Below are 13,341 nucleotides of genomic sequence, written 5' to 3'. Positions count from 1 at the left end.
CTTGAGATTTTTGTACGTGATCCACTTTTCATCACCAGTCACCATCCGTTTCAAAAATGGGTCGAATTCGTTCCGTTTCAGCAGTGCATCGCAGGCGTTGATTCGGTCCAAGAGATTTTTTTCCGTCAACTCGTGTGGCACCCAAACATCCAGCTTTTTTTGGAATCCAATCTTCTGCAAATGGTTCCGAACGGTTTTATGGTCCTTACCCAGTTCCTGGCCAATCGAGCAAATGCTCACATGCCGGTCTACTTGGATGATTTCGACGATTTTATCGGTTTCTACGGCGATTGGCCTACCAGTACGGGGTGTATCTTCGACATCCACTACACCAGAACGAAATCGATCGAACCAATGCTGTGCTGTGCGAATCGTTGCAGTATCGGACCCATAAACTTCACAAATTTTTTTGGCCGCCTTCGTTGCATTTTTACCTCTCAGGTAGTAAAAATGTAAAATATGACGAATTAATTCCTTGATGGACTCCATCTTTGACGCTCTATAACTTGAGATTGAAACGTACGATCATAAAACTGTCAAAGAGACACCTGTAGCCCAGATTGTCGTCTTCAAATCGCCGTATAGTATGACCCGATGCGATATGTACAACATAAGATATGTTTAAGTGTCGCCATCTATTGACAAAATACGACATTACTTTTTCCCCAACCTAATATTATGCATAACATTATTGCCAGGTGGTTAAGCTTGAATATATTATCACGACATCTCACGACACGAAACCAACAAACATTTTCATATTATGTTGAACTAGTGGCGTAACACGCCTTGAATACATTTGAAATGAGGATATCTGCGATCGCAATGGGGTTGCATTGATCGTGGAAAAATTGCGAAAGAGGCATATTTATGGTATGGTCATGTAATTCTCGCTAAGGAGAAGTAATTTACTTTCCAAGATTGGTTTGAACTTCAAAGTCGCTGGTAAACGACCAAAAAGCCGGCCGAAACAATGCTGGCTTGATGTGCTGGATGGGGTTAAAAAAACTTCGCGACTGCATCCAGTTCAGGTCAAAATGGCGGAACCGATGGCGATGAGCCGACCAAGGTTATGAACGGGACAAAGAACGGGTAAAGAAAAAGAAGATTATTCAAACAATAACAATATTTTGAGATTTTTGCCGCTTACCATCTGCGTATGCGAATTTCAAATTCCCGTGACTTGTCTGTCCTATGGTTGTGGCGAACAACCTGATATCCACGACATAGGACGGCTACGACAAAATATTAGGAGATCGTTAATTGGCACGAGCCGTGTTTGACACCCTTCATTATTTTTGTACATACAGTATATTTTATATATATCCTCTTCAAAAATGTTGACTGACAGGTTTCGTCCAGAGCAGAGACAACTCATCAGACGATGTCTCACCTCTGCTCTGGCAGCAATGTAAACGAAAGTGGCGACAGGTGATAATCGCTGCGTTTATGTATAATATAATCGCAAACACGGTATGAGTGCGAATTATAGTGAAGTGTAATCCGTCGTATGTTCAGACTTGAACTAGTCCGAACTGATTTTTTTTAGGAAGCAGGTAGTCGTTCCACTCCACTCTGCATCCACTTGATGACAGACCCAAGGCAGAGATGAGGCAGCGTCTGATGAGTTGCCTCTGCCCCGGACGAAACCGACAGTTAACTTTTTTGAAAAACTTGGTTGTTTAATCCAAAAAAGAGGGATCCATGGACCACAAGTGTGGAAGTACGTTGCTGCCGAAGTGGTCCGGTCCGTTATCACGTGGGTGCGGCCACAGGACTCACTGCTTTATCAACCAAAAAGTATTTTATATGTTCAGTGGAAACGCCAATAGCAATGATTATCATATTGTGAAAATATAAAATAATAAAATGTATATGCATACATATGTACTTATGTACGATTAAATTTTACCGCTTCTTTCTTTGAAAATAACAGAAAAGTGTTCCAATAATAGTATTCAAAAAAAAGAAAACTTCTAATTGTTGATTAAAAAAAAATGAAACAAAGTATCAACAGTTTTCTAAATCGAACGCTCAAAAAAATAACAAATTAAAATATTTTTTGAATACACTTAAATTTTATTATATTCAATGAAAAGAAAATGTCAGATTCTAGTTAATATTTCGTTGCATGACCATCACTTTCGATTACGCCCTTAAATCGATTGCTTTTTGAGTAGGCAAGTCGATGGCATCGCTTTGCAAGAATGGCACTCCTTGATTCTTGTAGCGTTAAAATTTCTTGTTTTTAGGTTTTCCAAAAGGAAATGCATGCTTAACCCATAAGCTTTTAATAGAATCAAGGTCTCGTGATTGCGCTGGTCATTTTAACAACTTCAACTTATTATAGTTATCGTTCCGATGCTTGTAGTTCTTCTAAGGTAGCTTAAGTACTGAGGAAGAAAGTAAGTAGCTTTCGAAATACGTATATACTAACTATTCAAATATATTGTAGTAGGAGCAAGCTACCTAGTTTTATTTTTATTCAACTTATTGTTCTCGTTTTTTGGATTTTTGGACCGATACCATAGAATGAAAAGAAACCCCACACCATATTACTTGAATCGCTTAAGGGGTAATACTAGTTGTGGATTCGAGCGGCAAGGGGATTAAAAAAAAAACAAAGGAAAGACACAAGTTCTTACTTTTAAATCGTTTATTGCAATGTTACGTGTCTAATGGCTAATCACGGACTGAGAGAGATGGGCGGATCATATTTCCCTTTTTATGTTAATTTGAAAAAGGAATGAAGTAGAGAATAATGCTGACTATGCGTCTGGCACTGTTGGGTGTAGTATTTCGGTCACGTTGTGGATCAACGTGTTATAATCAACCGTGGGAATATGCGTAACTTACTACTTACTACTTTGTGGGCAAGAAATCAAGAGTTATTTTCTAGGATTTACAAAAGAAAAACGAGTTAATATTTTTTAGTTCTGTTTTTGATTAATATTAACGTAAGCCTTAGCGTATAAGAAAAAAATTTCACATTATTTTAAAACAAAATGACAGCGGAATAGCTGATTCAATGAAGCCCCTTTTTTTGAATGACCTCCATGCGCGAAAGTCTGCAATTTTTTATCAAGAGCAAAAAACTATAAAGTTACTTATAGTGAACATAAAAACCTAGTTAAGTATGCAGAACTATTTGAAAATATTGATTTGTAACAAAATGGCGTCAATTTGAAATTAAAATTTGGTTTTGTTATGAAAAAAATGGTCTAAAATGGATCATAAAATAGGTCACTTTGTGTCAATCGAAGAAAAACTCTAAGTACTCCACTAGAAAATTTTACTATAAAGCTAAAGATCGAATTTTGAGTAGATTTTCACCCAATTCGAAAAGGCTGTTTTCGAGAAAAACGCGTTTAAAGTTTCGATTATTTCAATTTTAAGGAAATTCATATTCTACTTCTAATCTAAAATGCCTAAACCATATATTGTATGGTCTTCAAAAGGAACAAGGAAGGGGGTGCCTTAAGGGGGAAAACCACTTAAGAAAGGTTAATTTCACGTATTTTTTCATTAATTTCATCTTTGTTGACCAGATGATGTAGATTTTAATGTAGTGAGTATAGAATAGTAATTTTAAAGAAAAGGAAAGGGTAAATATAATAAGAAATGCACGGTTGAGTATTTTTTTCAATGAATTATCGTGATATAAAAATTTTCGACGAGAAATTTTAAACTGAAAATGATTAAGAAATATAACAAATGATTTTTTTCTCTATTTGCTTATTGCATTGTTGTTGGTTTTTATTAGTTAGATACATCTATCAGAAATTAATAATGACAATATTTTGCGGTCTTCCCATCAGATAGCAGATATGAACAAACAGTGACTAATCCCTCGCCGAATTGATAGTAATTCTGTTTTGGACGGAGAGCTGGCTACATGAAAATTTACATGACTTGTTTCACGAAAATTTTAACTATAAAGGGTTGAAATGTTGTCGGTGAAACAACAGCCGGACAGTCGGAAGGCCTACTGGAAGACTAAGGTTTTCAAACCTGTCAAATTTTGGTCAGAAACAAACTGACTCTTACATGGCTGAATTTTTGCATACACATAGAGTGAAGACCCACAAATACAGGACAAATATTGTCAGAAGGTTAGGTGGAAGATAAAGGCTGCCAGGAAAGCTTAAAATTGCAAAAAACACATGAAATTTGTATATTAAAAAGTACTCTGACAATGCCCATTTATTTCTCTCAGGTACGCAGGGTGTTTTTTTACCGGACAAACTGTATGTCAACTCTTAGACTATTTCATATTATAATAGATTCTTTATCTAAGTACATTAGGTATCTACTCCGTCCTCATAAAATTTCTTCTGATTTTAAAACCGTGTTTTTCAGTAAACGTATTTTTCTGGACCAGTTTTGTACTATTTCTGCTTCTTTCATTTCATGATATTTCTAAACGAGGACAAGATTATCTTCTCCTTTTATCTTTTTAAGCGGAGAGTGTATCTATGTTAGAACTTAATTAACTATCCATTTGGTGAGTTTTCTGCTTAAATTTCCTTGTATTGTGATATTTGTTACTCGTTCTCCAAATTTTAAAATGAACGGTTCATCGGTTTTTAAGTAGAATTCCCGCAATTGTAAACAAGTCGGGAAACCGGAAGCTTGACGCTTCAGGTATAAAAGGTTTTGTGTTTCCCTATGTGAGGAGCATAATGTAGTCCTCCATTGGCTTATAGCATTGACCCGAGATATTTAAATCACTCAGTTCTTTGGCAGGTTACCGCCATTGCCAGAACTCAGCGATTTAAATATCTGGAGGGGCAGATTACTGCCATTGAAAGAACTGAGCGATTTAAATATTTCGAGTCAATGCTACCAGCCAATGGAGAACTGCATAATGAAATGTTTCAAGCATGAACGCCACCTGGATGAAGTGGCATTCCGCAACTGGTGTTCTTTGTGATCGACGTATCAGCGCACGTCCCAAATCTAAAATTTATTGCAATATCGTCCGTCTGCCGCTCTCTATAGTTTAAGTGTTGACTATTAAGGACAATGAACGGCGTCTTGCGGTGATGGGGACGAAGATGTTGCATTGCACTGGTGGCGTGACACGTTTTGATCATGTCTGAAATGAGAATATCTGCGATCTATATGGATTAGCACCGATCGTGGAAAAACTGCAAGAGAGGCGTTTTCGATGGTGTGGTCACGTAATTCACGCTAACGAGAATTCAAGAACCAGTATTGGTCAGAACATCGAAGTCAATGGTAAGCAACCAAAAAGCCAGCCAAAACAAGGGTTGCATGATACACTGGATGGGGATTTGAAGGTCTCGCGATTACATCCTGATCAGGCATTTGATAAAATAAAATGACGGAACCGATCACGACGAGCCGACCCCGCTTGTGAACTGAAGGCTGAAGAAAAAGAAGAAGATGTGAGGAGCGATGACCCTGACAGTTCCGTGTCACATAGTTAAAAATTCTATTGGCATCTATTTTTTAGAAAGTAATTTAAATAAATCATTTAATGGAAAGCCCTGTATTGAAATAGTCAACCTCATACGCTTCACACTCTGAGTTTAATATTATTAGCAAATGCCAACAATTTAACCAACATCAAATATAAAACAAGTCGGGAAGCCGGAAGCTGGACGCTTCAGGTACGAAAGGTTTTGTGTATTTCTTAGTACGTGGCATGTAATATATGCATATATTACATGAGAATATCCACTTTCGGATGATATTGACATTCACAGTCTTGAATTTGCAAAGAAGCGACAACTTTGACGTATTATAACTTTGTTAGTAATGATGCGATTTCCACCAAACTTGGTAAGATCATGCTCTATGTTATACTCTATATTGCTGCGAAATTTCGTGGTCCTAGCATGAACTTAAGGGGGGTTTCGAAGCGAATTACTAAAAATTATAGTAATATACTATTATTAACTTTATTTGTGCAGATAACAGTATGGAAGGTATTTCGGAGCCCAGGCACCATATAGTGGCAGCCTCTTGATTTTTTTCAGATTTTTCGGTTGAGTGATTTCTGAGAATGGCTCCCGTAAAGGAATGGTCACTTTCAACCCCCCGCACTCCCCACCTTTCCAACAAATGTCAAAACTAAGACCAGCTTCGCAAAGTACTAACCGAGACCTTTAATTTGATACCCCACATGACTATATTTGATGAAAAAAAAATTTACACTCCCCTTTTGCATGTATGGGGACCCCGCCTTAAATTCGTTGTAAAAGGATGTAATTCACTGTATGCGTGAGCGTTCACAGTTCCCATCTTTCCACCAAATTTGGTGTCAATCGCTGCAACCGTCTCCGAAAAAAATGCGTGTGACGGACAGACAGACAGACAGACAGACAGACAGACAGACAGACGGACAGACAGACAGACAGACAGTAAACCGATTTTAATAAGGTTTTGTGTTTGTGATAAATTTGAACTGCTATAACTTTCCCAATAATAGTGGGATTTTCATGAAAGTTGGCATGTGTATGCACGAGGCTGTCCTCTATGTCGTTGCAAAATTTAGTACACTTAGGATGATCTTAAGGGGAGTTTTTTAGTCAATTTCTAAAAGCTGATAATATACTATTAGTAAATTTTTTGAGCAGATACCGGAATAGGACATCTCTCGAAGATTAGATTTCACAGCAGTGTTTAATACAAAATCTTAAAAAGTGCTGCAGATAAGTAGATTCTTCATAAATGCGACTTTAATATTTCACGCGAACGTCAATTATTCCGGGTAATTATGACGTCAGCATCTGATTTGCATAGCTTTGGAAGCGGTAAATTCGCGCGAAATTGCTAAGTTTGAACTGCTATAACTTTGGCGTTAATTGCCAGATTTCTACGAAATTTTGCATGTACATACAAAATATTGTCCTCTATGCTGGTACAAAATTCGGAAGTCCTAGGATGAATTTAAGAGGAGTTTTCCAGTAAATTTCTATAAAGTAGTAATATACTATTAGTAAGTTTATTTGAGCAGATATCGAAATGGCACATATTTTGAGGCCTAGATTTCATTTAGGCGCACCACTCCGATTTTTTCCGGATTTTTAGGTTGAGTAGTTTCCGAAAATGAGTCCTGTCTCACTTCAAGTGCGTACATTTTGACTCATTACTCACGCACTTTGCAATTTATGCCAAAACTAATACTATTAATTACAAACAAAATACAGTTACAACAAACACGACTAGCTCCTGGGCGCTCGAACCTAAGCCTGTACCCAATAATCCCTCCGTTCTACACTTATAAATCTATAGGAACACGAATTTTCCCTTGAAATTTCTGCAGCATATTTTGAGATAGCTGACTTAATGATTTATCCAATAAAAAAATTATATTTTGAAAAGTAGCTGTGTCTGCCACCAAACAACATTCTCATCAGACCATAAAATGTTTCATTTCTCGGTATCCCAAGGGGATTTCAGTTTCGGTCTCTCTGACAAACTGCAGACGTTCGGTAATGTTTTTTGTGAAAAGCAGAATTTTTCTCGGACTTTGGGTTTTTAAATTACTGTCTCTCAACCTGCGGAGAATAGTTTGAACAGTGGCTGTCACATCCAGTCCGCTTTTTAGTTCGTTTGCCGAAGGGGTTCCTCGTTCCCGTTTCTTGGCGATAACAACGCTGTTCTTTTCCAAAGAGGAGTTTTCGGCTTGCATTAAAACTTAGAAGCATTTTCAATCATTTTTGCCGGATACTGCAAAAGATCTGGAATTTCCTTTTGTTCTTCTTTCTTTAATAATTTTCAATATTTTCCTTTCTTCCGGTGTGCACTTCCCATGTCCCACTATTGAAAAAGTAATAATACTTTTTAGTCCTAAATCAATCATTAAATATTTTTACTTTTGTAGTTAAAATCAAATTCTTAAACAAAATATAAATCCAAATGTTAGAAAACGTAAGCGCGGCTGTTATTTTGATCGCTGTTATTTGAAATGACATTTCTCAGAAACCCAGAGCATTATGTATCAAAGTATTGCTCATTGAATCAGGTAGTGGTAGGAACTCCGCCATGCTATTAACATAGTATGCTGGTCCCAAGCCCAGGTAAAGGAGGAGGGTTTGAGGCAACGTACTCTGTACTGTCCTCAGTAAAACAAAAATTAAATGCTGAGACCAGGGAAAGAGATAAATAGAGTATAGTTGGAGTTATTCTACTATGCTAAATCCTACCTGATCTCTCTTGGTGACAGGCCCCGCGACAGGTCGACCAAGAAAATGCAAACAATGTCGTTACAAACATGATGATCGGATTGAGTCACAAGCCTCGGAGAAATGCTAGGGCGTCCACCTCAGCCGACGCGGCAGGACGGGCCCCGGTCCTGTCGAAAAATGGGCAAGGGTTCTTGACGCATAGACGGCGTCAGGACGTAAGCAAGTTAGTCCGCACACAACGAACAAAACAAATACGTGTCTGCACGCTAAATGTTGGTACCTTAACTGGAAAGACCGAGGAACTCGCAAGAACCCTTCGGAAAAGGCGCATTGATATCTGCGCTCTGCAAGAAATCCGATGGTCTGGTGCCAAAAGCTGCGACATTGAACGCGAACGCGGTAAAAATGGCTACAAACTTCTCTATTTTGGTAACCCACACACTCAATATGGTGTTGGCATTGCCATCTCAGAGGGTTTCCGTGATGCCATTAAAGAAGTCGAACGATTTGATGATCGGCTGATGAAGCTCACCATTATATTAGCTGATCGCACTATTCACTTCTTCACCGCGTATGCACCACAGACAGGTCGATGAAAAGACTTGTCACGTGCCTGCTGACGATTATATAATCATTGCCGGCGACCTTAATGGTCATCTGGGTGAAAAGGCAGACGGTAACAGGTGCCATGGGGGAAAGGGGTTTGGAGCGCGCAATGAGGATGGCGAGCGTATAATCGATTTTGCGGACACCCATGACCTTGTACTTATGAATACATGGTTCATCAAAGGATTGTCTCATCTTCCTACATTTTATAGTGGGAACAGTAAAACGCAAATCGATTATATTCTCATAAGACGCCAACATTTTACCACTGTCACTGATTGCAAAGTCGTTCCCTATGAGACCATCGCACCTCAACATCGGCCGTTGATTGCCGTCCTGCGAATTAAGCCACCGGTAAAACAGCGTGAAGAACGCACTGGCCCGCCGCGCATTAAATGGTGGCGATTTGGTGAGAAGAAAGAAGAAAGGGTCTCACTCATACGATTGCCGACCATTTCGAATGTGGAAGAATCATGGAACCAAATGAAAGACACGATCCACAAAGCGGCCTCCGCAACCCTCTGGGTAACCAAGCCGAGTAAGCGGTACATCTACCGAGTTACTTGGCTTTGGAATGATGATGTTGAAATTAAGGTCCGTGAAAAGAAACGCCTCTACCACAAATTTCTCGACGATAAAACGCCTGCTAATTGGCAAATTTATAAGAATGCCAACCGGGAAGCAAAGAAAGCGGCCGCTATCACCCGAGCGAACCATTTCAAAAATCTTTACGATAAACTGGACACTCGGGATGGCGAGAGAGATCTGTATTGACTTGTTAAAAGCCGTAATGAGCGCACACAGGATATCGAACACTTCTGTTGCGTTAATGACAAAAACGGTACTTTGCTTACCAACCGTCGAGCCGCAACGGATAGATGGCGAGAATACTTCGAGCAGTTTTCAACTGAAGAATTTGCTCATCCTCCACTTCCAAAATCATTGCCGACATTTGGAGCAGTTCCACCAGTCAGCGCAACTGAAGTCGAGGAGGCAATAAAACAAATGAAATCGGGGAAAGCAACAGGACCTGACGACATCGCATCTGAGCTCTGGAAAGTGAAGAGCTGGGACCCAACACTGTGGCTCAGTGAATTCTTTAACCGGGTTATTCAGGAAGGAAGAACACCATCTGACTGGCAAGAAAGTACCACTGTTCCAATATGGAAAAAGAAAGGTAGCCCAGCAGAATGTTCAAATTACCATCCATGAAGATTTTTGAACGCATTCTTGACAACCGTATTCGCGAAATCGTGAATCAAGCCGGATTTGTGAAGAACTGCGGAACTACTGACGCAATACACGCTGCGCGGTTACTCATGGAGAAACACCGTGAGAAGCATCGCCCTCTTTACATTGCCTTTCTGGATCTAGAGAAAGCGTTTGACCGTGTACCATACGAACTCATCTGGTATGCTTTACGACAACACTTCGTGCCAGAAGAACTCGTGCGCTAGGTTCAATTGCTCTACCACCATCCGAAAAGTAAAATTCGAAGTATGGCGGGTGTATCAAAACCACTTCGTGTCTCTGTTGGTGTTCATCAAGGAAGCGCCCTCTCACCACTCCTCTTTGTTCTTGTTATGGACACCGTCACACGGGATATCCAACGTCCAGCGCCCTACACACTGCTTTATGCAGATGATGTTTTCCAAGCATCTGATAGCAAAAATGATCTCGAGCAACTTGTACAAAAATGGAATGATCGCCTCATGCAACACGGTCTCAGATTGAATTTAAACAAAACTGAATTTTTGACGACCGATCCCCATGAAATAGGCACAATCACTGTCAGCGGCAGTGATCTGCCCAGAACTGAGCGATTTAAATACCTCGGGTCAACGCTATCAGTCAATGGAGAACTGCGTTATGAAATTGCTTCACGCATTAACGCAAGCTGGATGAAGTGGCGTTCCACAACTGATGTTCTTTGTGATCGACGTATCAACGAACGTCTCAAATCTAAAATTTACCGCAATGTCGTCCGTCCAATCGCTCTCTATGGTTCTGAGTGTTGGCCGACTATAAAAGACAATGAACGGCGTCTTACGGTAATGGAAATGAAGATGCTACGTTGGACTAGTGGCGTCACACGTTTAGATAACATCCGAAATAAGGATATCCGTGAGCGTTATGGGGTTGCACCGATCGTGGAAAAGTTGCGAGAGAGGCGGCTTCGATGGTATGGTCACGCCATTCGTGCCAACGAGAATTCACTTGCCAAGATTGTTCTGAACATCGAAGTCGATGGTAAACGACCAAAAGGCAGACCTAAACAACGGTGGCTTGACACGCTGGATGGGGATTTGAAAGCCTGGAGATTGCACCCAGATCAGGCATTCGATAGAGCCAAATGGCGAAGCCGATCACAACGAGCCGACCCCGCTTGTAAACGGGACAAAGGCTGAAGAAAAAAAGAATCAGGTAGTGGTAGGAAGAAATATTGAATTAATCTGTAAAAGTAATAACTATCCAAACTTCCTCGAAATTTTGCCGCTTAATCCAATTTTTCTTGAATTTTAAATACACAATGTACGAATTTTCTTACAAAAAATTGATCACCTTCACTGTGATAAAATTCATCAACATCATTTTATGCTTAGTACTCAATTTGTGGTAGCTAGAGTAGATTAAATGGAAATCCACTCATTGAAAAAAACATGATTGAAGCTAAGGACATAAAATATGTAAAAATTCATTTAAAAGTTTTTGTGTGAAACAAAATCTTATTAAAATCCAGTCAATGTCTGTCTGTCTGTCACAACCGATTTACCCGGAAACTGCTGAACCAAATTCGGTGAGGAGGTGTGGTCTGTGAACCCCTTTACATATGGCAGCTGGCGCCATTTAATGTTGAGTTTGAAGAGAGGCTCCCCATGCATACGAAAGGAGGGTGTAGCACTCGCTACTCTGTTATGGTTTCAGTTAATGCTCTTATAGGACATAGCACGTTTCAGGTTATTAGTAATGTGTTTTACTTCATTCAGGCAAGCCTACATTCCCTCTTTACCACTACACAGTACATAGCTTTGGGATGGTCGGCCTGTAGACTATCCTACGTTAGTGGTTTTCGCTAATACACGATGGAGCATAAAACCGTCTGCTGAACTAACACCAACAGCTCTACTACCAAACCCTATGTCCACCTACACGTGGTGATCGCTGGGAGTTCTTTCTTAGTAAAAAACTTCAGATGGAGGGGGATGAGGGCGGGTCTCCCGCGACTAAAAAAATTGTATATGTAAAAATGTTCAAATTGTACCAACTGGTCCTCCAGGTTAAGGGAAAGCACGGAAAACTGAAGTTATGGAGCCACGAAAGGAGGCACCGACTGAACGGATTTTACACAACGGACTCGGCATCAGAAACTGACTAAAGATTTGCGCATTTTTTCATTCTCCCAGTACACATTGAATGCTGTCCAGCAGCTAGCCGACACCCTGCCTCAACATAAGGCTGATGTAATGTAGTGTTGCAAGAGATGTCCTGGATAGGGATCGATTTCCTAGAGAAGAGCCACTACATCATATATTAAATTGTCCATATAGTAAACCATGCTCTTAACTTTATTAATATTTTTACATAATTAAATAATATAACGTATGCGAATCGACGTCAATTGACTCAAATAACGAGGATATGGAGGCATTTGATGATGTTCCGTCAAGCACATAAAAATAATATGCAAGTGCAACCCGGGAATTGAAATAACGGTTAATGAAGGCAAGGTGAATACATAGTGGCAACGTCAGCGCCCCAACCAACCAACCAAGAACCGACAGCATCAAATGGCATTCGTACAGTGAGAACAATAAAAAATAGACTACAACTTTCAGACGATGAAATCGGCGTACGGTTGTTGGCTGCCAACAGAATCTATTTCAGCTAACAAACACTTTTTCGCTGGAAATGTCCCACCATAGGGTAAAAGCTCTTACTTTACAAGACAATGATGAGCCAGTTCTCAGCGCAGATCTCGGAGACCTGGGTTTTTAGCAAGAAACCTAGCTAACTCTTGGTCGCGCTAGAGAGAATAATCCTTTGAAGAATTTTTGGCCCCCAACATGTGAATGAACGAGCGATACCACAACCATCAGGACTCATATGGGTCATGATAATCCACCCCAGAAAATTTATAAGGGCAATATCTATGGTAGAAAAGGAAGACTTGGCAGACGCTCCAATAGATAGAACGATGGTGTAGGCCAGGATGTCAGACAGCTTTTAGGAATTATGGATTTGGTGAACCTCGGCGTAAAACCGGGATATATGGTGCTCCTTACTCAGGCAGGTCTAGACGGGATACCGGCTGTTGCGCCGTTGGTGATGATGAAAAGAGGATAATTTCACTTCTACTATTGTTGCATTTTGTGTCATACCCACGGATATCGTATAATATTGTTAATTTTGTTGGTATACTGGTTCTAGGTTCTAGGAGAGTGGAGGTGCGCACATCTAGGCCTACATGAGAAGATATAATGAAAAGACTAAAACATTTATTGAAGAAAGTGAATGTAACCGAGTGTAATAACAGCAAAAAAAAATAAAAGGATTCTGATTAAAAACCAGCCAAATT

Source organism: Hermetia illucens, chromosome 5 (genome assembly GCF_905115235.1).
Source record: "Hermetia illucens chromosome 5, iHerIll2.2.curated.20191125, whole genome shotgun sequence".
Classification (NCBI taxonomy): domain Eukaryota; kingdom Metazoa; phylum Arthropoda; class Insecta; order Diptera; family Stratiomyidae; genus Hermetia; species Hermetia illucens.
This window is presented reverse-complemented; position numbering follows the sequence as displayed.